The sequence below is a fragment of the Octodon degus genome, unplaced genomic scaffold (assembly GCF_000260255.1).
Source record: "Octodon degus isolate 3935 unplaced genomic scaffold, OctDeg1.0 scaffold00371, whole genome shotgun sequence".
Lineage (NCBI taxonomy): Eukaryota > Metazoa > Chordata > Mammalia > Rodentia > Octodontidae > Octodon > Octodon degus.
In genome coordinates this window covers 95,445-107,144 of record NW_004524947.1, presented here as the reverse complement: position 1 = coordinate 107,144, position 11,700 = coordinate 95,445, and positions in this window count along the sequence as shown.

Genomic DNA, 11,700 nt, shown 5'->3' with positions numbered 1-11,700 from the left:
CAATTGAACTAAGAAAAAGTTTTCATGATAACAAAGAATTACTAAGAGTAAAACATAAGATAAATACTGGAATGAAAAACAAATGATCAGCATTTTTCACAGTTTGAGGATAGGATACTACAAAGTCCTAGTGTGTTGTGGACATGTATAATGACCATGACAGTTACTGGTGGCCAGGTGTCACTTGTGGGACTGAGCTGCAGCTATTTATTTGAAATCCACCCTGTGGAGTCAGGTGGAATCATGACCCATATGGTGGAAAAGAAGTCCATTGGTAGAGTGTGCTGATGGAAATATTTTGTTGCTGAACACAAAAGAAAAATTTAAAGACTACTATTGTATACCTTTTATTCTCCTGTGTTTAATTGTGTGCCCTCTTTGGCAGATTCTTTCCACTCTCATTCATGGGGCTGTGATCAATTTTCTGCCTCTCTAGAACATCATTTAGTAGTCTGTGTAGGCTTGGCTTTGTCATCATGGAATTCTTTAGTTGTTCTTTGACATGGAACCATTTCACTTCCCCATTATACTTGAAAGAGAGTTTTCCAGGGTATATCAGTCTGGGTTGGAATTTGTTTTCTTGAAAGACTTTGCTCCATGCTCTTCTTGACTTGATGGTTTGTGAAGAGAAATCTGCTGTTATTCTGATGGGTTTTCCTTTAAATGTGATCTGTTTCTTTTCTTTAGTGGCTTTTAGTATATTGTTCCTATGCTGAATTTCTGGGATCTTGATTATTATATATCTGGGTGTGGTTTTCATTGGGTTGATGCTATTTGGAATTCTATAGGCTTCAGTTACTTGGATGTCAGATTGTTGCCCCATATTTGGGAAGTTTTCTGCAATTACTTCTGCCCATATTCTTTTTCATCATTTGTATTGACTCATTCCTTCTCATTGATGCCTATTAGTCTCACGTTATTCATCTTTGCATGGTCTTGCAGTTATTGAATTATTTTTCCCTGTATCCTAGTTATTTTAAGAGATCTTTTCTTACTTTTTCATTATTTGCAATGGTGTCTTTAAGGTCAGAAAGTCTATTTTCACTTTCCCTCAAATGGTTTTGCCAGCGTGTGACTGAGGTTTTAATTTCCTGTATATCACTATGAATGTTTCATACATTCAATGTCTTTCCTAAATTGCTTATTCAGGGGTTCCATCATTTTTATATTCTGCTCTATTTTTATCAGTGTATTCTTTTGAAGCACTTAGTACTTCTTTGATTATAGTTATCACTACATTTTTTTAGTTCAGAAATTATTTCTGACCTAATTTCTTCTATACCTTTCTGCTGTTGTTTCTTTACTGCCAACGCTATTATTTCAGAGATATCAAGTGTGTGATTTCCAGTTTCCTCTAATACTAGTGTCTTCTGCATTTGTACTGGGTGGATTCAGGGACTGAGACTGCATTTTGTTCCTTCTCTTTGTCATTTTGTATACCACTGTCTTCTGACCTTTGGTGTAGAGCTTAGATAGAGTTATTACCTTAGCACCAGGTCCGGATGTACGAAGTTCAGATTCCTCCAGGTGGGTGTTGTTTGGACCTGGCTGCTGTGCTCCACTTCTTTCTGCTTCAGCCATTAGATCTGAGCCCTTTGTGCCACCCTGGCAAGATGTTCTGTTCCTGAATCAGCTGGGTGGGTCTTGTCTCTAGCCTCTTTGCAGGGAGTTCTGCTGAAAGGTTCCATGCTGGGCCTGCACTCTGGGTTGAATGAGGACCCAGTCGGCCCCAGGTGGTCTTATTCACATACTGGGCCTGGGCTCTGGGTCTATTCAGGATCCATGGGCCCCAGGTGGTCTCACTCATTTGCCAGGCCTGCACTCTGGATCTACTCAGGATCTGGGGGCCCTGGGTTGTCTCACCTCATGTGCCAGGCCTCTGCTCTGGGTCTATTCAGAATCTGTGGTCCCGGGTCATCTCACTCACTCACTGGGCTTGTGCTCTGGGTCTTGTTAAGAATTGTTGGCAATCTCTTCAATAGCAGAAAACAAAGTCATGGGCTCACTTAAGTGAATAAACTTTATTATTAGCTTGAGGAGGCAGAGTTCCAAAATAATAAGGACCAGGTTAGTGTATTTCCTCATATATCTTACAAAGTGGACTACAACAGATCTGGCAATCAGAAATGTTATGTTTTCTGTGTTATTATTTAGAAGAAGTTTTCTATGAAGTTATATTTCCATTCTTCCTGTGAAGAAGAAAGCATAGCAAAAAGGGATATCAGATAAACCACTAAGACTTGAAGAGCTATAGGAGGATTACCCACATTAAGGATCATCTCAAAAACAGTAGTCACAATACAGGTGCTCATTTATATTGTGGTAGAACATGAGTCTTTAATTACTCTACTTACTTGCAGCTAGAACAACAGTTTTCATTGCATCCCACAGGTTCCTGTAAGTTCTATCTATGTCTTTATTAGATTGTAATTATTGTTGAATTTCTTCTTTAATCTCAACTGTGATGCATTGTTTGTTCAGGAGAGTATTTATTTTCTGTGTGTTCATGTATTGTTTGATGTTTCTTTTGATAATAACTTCATTTCATTATAATACACATGGGATAATTAGAATTCATTTGCATTTTTCTTCAGCATGTTCTGTGTGTTAGCACATGATCTGTTTTGGAGAACTGCCCATGTACAGCTGAGAAAAATGTGTATTCTGATGCTGTTTGTCAAAATACTCTGCAAATTTCTACTAAGTTCATTTCTTCACAAGTTTGGTTTAGTTCTGTTATTTATTTACTCATTTTTTTTTGAATGGTTGGTCTATCTCTTTGGGTCAATTGTGTGTTAAATTCCCCCATTACAATTAAGTTATTGTTCATTAGATTTTTTTATGTCTATTAAAATTTGTGTGACTACATTGAGTGCATATATACTTATAATTGTTATCTCTTCCTCTTGCTGTTTCTGCCTAATAAGTACATAGTGACCTTCCATCTCTCTTAATCACATTTGTTTTGATGTTGACATTATCAGCAATCTGAATAGCTACCCCTGCTTGTTTCTGTGTTCCTATCACATGGCATATTATTTTCCATCATTTGCTATTCATTCCATTAATTTCTTTTTGAGTTAAATGTGTTTTATGTATGCAGAATATGGTAGGATTATGTTTCTTTAAACATTCTACCATTCTGCTTCTTTTGATTGGTGAATTGATGTCATTTACAGTGATATTGATCACTGGTATGTATTGGCCTTTTATCTCAGTTACTCTTCTCTAGTTGCTAGGACAAATGCCTGTCACCCAAATGAAGGAAGCAAAGAATTATTTAGCTTACAGTTACTGGAGTTTTCTCACCTGCCTGCAAGGAAGAGAGAAAATGGCAGAGAGCAACCTTTCGTGGCAGTGGCAAAGAGCACAGAGCAAAAGGGAAGGTTAGCAGCAATGACATCAACATAGAGCCAGTCTGTCTCTCTTAAGTTGTATTTGGGCTATCTGCCCCAGGCTGGGTGTAGTACTCACACCCATAATCCCAACAACACTCACAGCCACAATCCTAGTGAATCATGAGTTAATCATAAACTCAAGAAGCCTGCCCCATGACTATATTAAGCTTAGGGGTGACAACTAGACACAAACCATAACACCTTTGCTATGTTATTTTCCTACTGTTGGATCACCACATTTCCCCTTTGCTTAATTGGTTGCTTTACTTGGCTGTATTCTTCTTTTGTTGAAGTTGTGGTTGCTTTTGTCTCTTCCTAAAATATCTGGAAGTACTCTTTGTAGGGTTGGTTTGGTTGTGATCAATGTTTTTCAGCTGTCCTTTTCATGGAAGTATCTAATCTCTCCATTAAATTTCTTAGATCGTTTTGTAGGATACAACAATCTATGTTGAAAGTTGTTTTCTTTCAGGAACACAAATATCTCACTCCAAGTGGCAAGCCAAATAGCTCCGTGGATTAAAGCACCTGCAAACAGGCGCAGAAGATGGGGATTTGATACCCGGGACTGCTGTGCTGGCCCCACCCCAAGGGCATGCTGAGAAGGCAATTGTACTGGGTGTGGTTTTTCAAACCTGTAATCCCTGCTCTTGGGAGGCTATAAACAGGGGGATCATGTAGTCTTATCTAGTAGTAAGACCCTAAACATCCTGTAGACCCTTCCTTAAAATACAAAATTAAAATAAAATAAAATATCTCACTCCAAGCTCTTCTTGATTTGATGGTCTGTGTTGAGAAATCTGCCATAATGCTAATTGGCTAGCCATTATAAGTGATATGTTCCTCCTAATACGTTTTTTTTAAATTTTTTTTAATTTTTATTTATTTATTTATTATTTATATTTTTGTGTGTGGCCAGCTCAGCCCACCAGGGGGCGAGGCTGGCTGGCATGTGGTGCTGGGGGATTGAACCGCGGTCCCTGTGCTTTGCTTAGCTTAGCTTGTTCTAAGTTGGTGCTTTAGACCACTGAGCCATCTCACCAGCCCTCTAATACGTTTTAATATTCTATTCTTTTGGTGAACTTTGGAGACCTTTATTACTATGTGTCTGGGTGATGATTTATTTTGACTAGGGCTAGGTGGATTTCTTTCTTTCTTTCCTTTTATTGTATTTTTAGGGAAAGGACTTCAGGGTGTCCAGGTTCTCTCTATTAGATTGTATGTAATGAGCAGTGGTTGTCATAGTGCACATGGTTCTATTCACTGAGGTAGATCAGAAGACTAGATATAACCAAATAAAATTGGTTAAAGTAAATAAACTTTAAATGAAATGCTATCTTCCAAAAACTTCATAAAAAATAGGTCCAGTCACCTTACTTCTTTTCTATGAATATAGTCATCATTTATTTATTTATATTCTCTCTCTCTCTCTCTCTCTCTCTCTCTCTCTCTCTCTCTCTCTCTCATCATGTCTCCTCTTCTACCTAGTAGATCTGCCTTTCGGCCTTTTTTTTCCCTATCTTGCTTATCAATTGAGGATTTCAGATTTTATTGATTCTTTGAGGTTTTTACACTAGGGAGCTAATGCCCTGTCTGATTGAATTCTCTTCTGTGGAGAACCTCTTCTTCTATATGTTTATCTATAAAGCCTTCAAGGATTTCTTACTTTACAGCTCACTACTACTCCATTATACAGAGTACCACTGCTTTACTATCTTAATTTCTTAGTTGGTAGCCATTTTTCTTCTTTCTTAAAATGAACTATAGTAAGTTGTTCTGATCTATGCATGGAGATATATAAATATATACATAACTTCCCTTGTGAATTGTGTTTTCAGTGATTTCAGATAAATCATCAGAACTGGATTTGTGGGTTGAGTTGAATTACACTTGAAACTTTTGGAGTAATCCCCACAATTAATTCCATAGAGCTTAATCTATTATATAAGTTCACCAACAGGGGGGAAGGATTCATTTTCTCTATGTATAGTTTCATATTTCTTATTAGCTTATTTAAAAAAAATTTCATTGAGAAATAAATGTCAATGAGACAGTTTCAAAACCGATTACCAGCACAGTTTCTATAATTAATACATGCATATTGTTTCCTTAGTGGTTATTCATAGTACAAGAAACAGACATGATATCTGGTCCAAAACCAGTATTAGAATAAATCACTATATTTATTGAATTAAGAGAATGCAGCTGTGTATCTATCCTATCTTGAATATACATATAAAAAGGTCATTCATTTGCATCCTCTTTTTGTGTAGTTTTGTCAGAGAAGTGCATTCCACTGTAATTTAAATATTGTAGGTGTGTGAATTCAGCAAAATATTACAATATACTCCAGTAGTCCATAAGAGTAGTGGGTTATGTGTAGGACTGGCAATATCAGAAGTTGTTGATTGAAGAATTTTATAGCTCTGCATATCAATATACTTTTACTTTTCAAACTTCATTTTCATACTTTTCTGCTGGATGGTTAAGACGAAGATAAAGCAAGAACTGTATGACAAGAAATGTAACTGTTGTATTTGATAGGGTCAGTCAAATCCCATCTGGATTTATCCTGAAACATTGTACTGCAGTTTGTAGATCCTTTGTGAATGTTAGCCATCTGAATGAGTTACAGCCATTGCTTGACCAATTTGCTCTCTGTGAAAGACTGAGAGAATGTTTTCTCCCCATGTGACTCTCCTTAGGCACACTCTACATCATGGACCACTTTCCTCTCTGGTCCCATAATTCCCTGATCAGAAAATTTGGGACAAAATTGAGTTGCATTATGTTACAGTACAGGTTTGCCTATGTCTTGAGTCTTTACTGACCTTGAAAGCCTAGAGCCAAAATGTTGTTTGTCCTTGCAGCCATTCTTTTTCTCTAATTTTTGGTCTGCAAACTGAGGTGGTTAACCCTCCTGAAAAGAAGCAATTATTATCCTACATCATAGACAGTTGAGATTAAATTATCTCTCTGAATATCAAAAATCTTAGGCATAACATGGAGCAGATATTTTCCATCAAATATTGATGTGTTAAAACCAGGGGCCAGGGAGATGGCTCAGTGGAATAAGCGCTTCCCTGTCAAGTGCAAGGCCTGAGTTCAATCCCTGATTCAAAAAAATCTAAGTACCTTATTAAAAATAGGAATGAACAGTTACGACTTTACACAGAAATTTAGAAATCTAACTATATACAGCATTGTAGCAGGACAGTACTGTGACTTTTTTCTTGTCTCTTCTTTACATTTACTACCGTTATTTTTAAATAAACATTTAATTATAAGACAATATGGCAGTAATTGGTATGTCATGACAAGCAGTACATATTTAGAAGATGAGAATTACAGGCATTCCAATTATGACCGTACCATAACATATTGCTATCTTCAGTACAGTTGCTCAGTTCATAGGTTTGTCAGGGTGAGAATAATACCAATTAAATTAGGGACAGAACTGAGTTGCATGATGTTACAGTACAGATACTCCTATGTCCTGACTCTTCACTGACCTAGAAAGTCAGCATATATAATTTGTCAGGTTGAAAATCTTATCAATTAACTGCTAGTTTCAAAAACATGCAGAAGATTCTCAGAATCAGTGCCTTACCCATCTTGTGCACAAAAATATATGGCTTTCACCTAGTAATGTTTCCTATCTTTTCACCTTGTCCTCTCTTCAATGTCTAATCTTCAAGTTCATGCTTTCCTTTTAATTGTGTTATAACTTTGTATCTTTCCTTCTTCTTTTGAGTTCCTATACTAGGGAGATAAGACAATATTTAAACATGGGAGTCTGGCTTATTTCACTTATGTGTATATGTTCAACTGGCATCAATTTAAATATGAAGATTTCGAGTTTATCATTCTTTTTTTTGGAACTGGGGATTGAACTCAGGTACTTGGGCTTGGCAGGCAAGCACTTATTCTCCTGAGCCATCTCCCCGATCCCATCATTCTTTATACCAGAAAAATAATCCATTGAATAAAAATACCACAACTTTTTCATTCATTCCTCAGGTGATAGGCATCTTGGCTGTTTCCAAGACTTGTATATCATAAAATGTGTTGTTATGAACATAGATACACATATAACACTATGATATGACATTTTCAGTTCCTCTGGGAAAATTCCCAGTAAAGGGATAGCTGGTTTGAATGGGATTTCCAGTCCAACTTTTCTAAGAAGTCTCCACACTGATTTCCATAATGGTTGTACCAGTCTACATTCCCACCAGCAGTGGAGAAGGACTCCTTTTTCCCCACAGCCTCAGCAGCATTTCCTGTTGTTTGATTTTCTTATGATAGTCATTGTTCTGAAGTGAAATATTATCACAGTGTTGTTTTAATTTGCATTTCACGGATGGCTAGTGATGTGGAGCACTTTTTCATACGTTTATTTGCTTCCATAATTTTGTCCTCTGAGAACTGTGTGTTCATCTCAGATGCCTATTCTTGGATGTTTTCTTTAAAGTTTGGGGCCCTGAAGTTTTTCTGTTTCTATTTCTATATACATTTTAGAGGGCAGACCTTTCTCTGAGTGTTTATTAGTTAAGCCATTTTTCCAAATTTCTGGGTTGTCTTTTCACTGTGTTGGCGATTTGTTTGGATGTGCCAAAGCTTCTCAATAGAAGTAGGTCTTAGTTTTTAATTCTTTCAAACACTATCTGTGTGATTTGAGTTTTGTTCTTGAACTATTTGCCTACAGCTATGTTATGAAGAATTCTTCCTACTTTCTTTTTCAGGAGATTTAGTGTTTCTGTTTTAATATTTAGATATTTAATCCATTTTGACTTTAACTTAGAGCATGATGATAGACATTTATCAAGATATAGGTATTGGACCCAGCCCTAGACCAGGCACGGTGAGTGTATGGGAAAGCTTCGGGCTACATTGTGTTGGTGAGACCCACTGATCCCAGCCCAGGAACAGCGTGGGTGAGACCCTCTTCCACCACCTTGGGTCACCCCCCATCACCCCATAATACCACCCCAGATCCAGCCCACAGAGTAGAAAATTCTGTCAAGTTCTGGGAACCCACAGATCCAGTCCTAGTCCAGGCATGGTGAGTGTGTGGGAGAGCTGCCTCTACAACTACTCCACATTGTACCCTCCAGACTCAGCTCAGGCCTGGCATATAGGCATGGGGTGAAACACTTCAGCTGCAATCCCTGCAGAAAGTGTAGGAGGCAGTACCACCCAGCTCATCCAGGAGCAGAACATCTTCCCAGAGGGTCAGAACATGTTCACCCCAAGGGCAGCAACAGGAAGGAACTGAGCACATCAGCCAGACACAAGATAGGTATAGCTGAATAAATCCAAACTTTGTATATCTACACCTGAACTTCAGTAGGTGCTAAGGCTACAGCGACAAAAAAGATCTACAACGAAGGTCAGAAGACAGTGGTACACAGAATGACAAGAAGAAGGAGCAAAATGCAATCTTAGAACCCAAGCCCACCTACAACAAGGGCAGAGGACAATAACACAGAACAAATTGGGAATCACACAGCTGAAAGAAATGAATGAACAGCTTCAGAAATAAAGAAACACCTGCAGAAAGGTATAGAGCATGTCAGATTGGAAATGAATATCAAATGAAAAAAGAAATCCCTGAATCAATAACATCTGCAGTAAAGAATCAAATGCGGAAACATATGGAGGAAACCCAATGCCTACCAAAAACAAGTGCAGAGGAAACCAGCTCAGCTCAAATGTATGAATTAATAGCGTGGATAGTAGATAAGCAACAGCAGAAAGTCTTAGAGGAACAAAGAGCAGAATTCTATTCTACTAGCTCAGCTCAAATATACGAATTAATAGCGTCGATGGTAAATAAGCAAGAGCAGAAAGTTATAGAGGAACTCAGAGTGGAATTATTTCCTCAAATAAAAAAGAATTCTCAGAACTCATACCATCTGAAGTAAAGAATCAACTACAGAAACATGGAGGAAACCCAATCTGAAAAAAAAAAACTGAAGTAAAAAATTTTATAACTGCTTCTAAAGAAGACATTGATTAAAAAATAAAGCAGATTAGAAAAATGACCGATTCCTTGAATGAGCAATACAGGAAAGAAAAAATCGCATGTAGCAGAGTCAAAAAGATATAGAGGAAATTAAAATCTCTATCACAAGCTTGCAAAACCGTTTAAGTGAAAGTGAAGATAGAGTTTCAGATCTTGAAAACACTGCTGCAGCTAGTGAAAATATAAGAAAGGATCTCTTAAAAATAACTAGGATGCAGGAAAAAATAATCCATCACCTGCAAGATGATACAAAGATGAACAATGTGAGATTAATAGGCATCAATGAGAAAGAAGGAATCAATACAAATGACATGAAAAAAATATGGGCAGAAGTAATAGTGGAAAACTTCCTAAATATGAGGAAACAATCTGATATTCAGGAAATTGAAGCATATAGAACTCCAAGTAACCTCAATCGAATTAAAAACTCAGCGAGATCTATAATAGTCAAGATCCCAGAAATTCAACAAAAGAGGAATATACTGAAAGCGGCTAGAGAAAAGAAGCAGGTCACATACAAAGGAAAACCCATCAGAATTACGGCTGACTTCTCTTCACAAACGATGAAGGCAAGAAAAGCATGGAACAGAATACTTCAAGTCTTCTATGAAAACAAATTCCACCCCAGACTACTATACTCTGTAAAACACTCTTTCAAGTTTGATGGAGAAGTCAAATACTTTCATGAAAAAGAACAGCTAGAAAATTTCATGATGACGAAGGCAACACTACACAGGCTACTAAAAGGTGTTCTAGGAAGGGACCAAAATGATCAGAATTCCACAAATGAGATCAGAAGTAACCAACTAAATGGGGCAAGGAATTAAACACGAGAAAAAGGAGTAAAGCACAACAGGTAAATAACATGTCAATCATAAGTCAATACATCTCAATTGTAACCATCAATGTAAAAAAACACAATCAATCAATTAAGAGAAATACACAGGCACAGTGGATTAAGAAATAAAATCCAACAATATGCTGTATGCAAGAAAAACATTTATCTAATAAAGATATTCATATGTTTAAAGTCAAAGGATGGAACACGATACTACTTGCCCGAGCAAAGCAGAAATAAAGCAGGGCTAGCAATCCTATTCTCAGACAGTCGCTACTTCATACCAAGAACGATCAAGTGAAATAAAGAAGGCCACTATAAACTGGTTAGGCGAAAAATTAAAGAGGAACAGGTGACACTCATCAATATGTATGCACCAAAAACGGGAGCACTCAACTATATAAAGTAAACCTTAATGGACCAGAAAAATCTAATATCCAATGCCACAATTTTAACAGACCTTAACACCCCCATATCCCCAAAAATAGGTCAATCAGACAGAAACTTAGCAAAGAAATAACAGAACTGAACCAGAGTTTGAAACAAATGGACCTCAAGGACATATACACAGTGTTCCACCCAAACACAGCTGAATACACATTTTTCTCAGCTGCACATGGATCATTTTCTGTAATAGACCACATACTCCTTCATAGGTGATGCTAAAGTATATGTAAGAAAAAAGAAATTGTCCCATGCACATTATCTGACCACAGTGCAATGAAACTGGAAATAAATGACAAAAGAAACCAGAAAAAAAACCCTAAATACATGGAAATTAAATGACACTCTACTCAGCAACCAATGAGTCACAGATGAAATTCAACAAAAGTTCAACAATATCTACAATTAAATGAAAATTCAAGCACAACTTATTGGAATTTATGGGATAAGATGAAAACAGTTCTCAGAGGGAGATTCATAGCTATGAACTCACACATTAGGAAAACAGAACGGGAACAAATAAATACCCTAATGCTGCTCCTTCAACATCTAGACAAGGAAGAGAAAACCAAACCTAGAGCACAAAGACTGGGAGAAATCATAAGTACTAGAGAAGAACTTAATTCAACTGAGAAAAAGAAAAAAATTCAAATAATTAAAAAAGTAAAACCTGGTTCTTTGAAAGTTTAAATAAAATCGATAAGCCCCTAGCTAATCTCATCAAAAAGAGGAAAGAAAAAATTCAAATACAAGCAATAAGCAATGAAAAGGGTGTAATAATCACCGATCCAGTGGAAATTCAGAAGATTATCAATAGCTACTCTGAGAATCTTTACTCTCACAGAATAGAAGACACAGAAGGAATGGACAGATTCCTACAACGGTACAAATTACCACAACTGAATCGACAAGATATAACCCCTCTCAATAGCCAAATAACATCCAATGAAATATCAGATGTAATTAAAAATATACTGGGGCTGGTGAGATGGCTC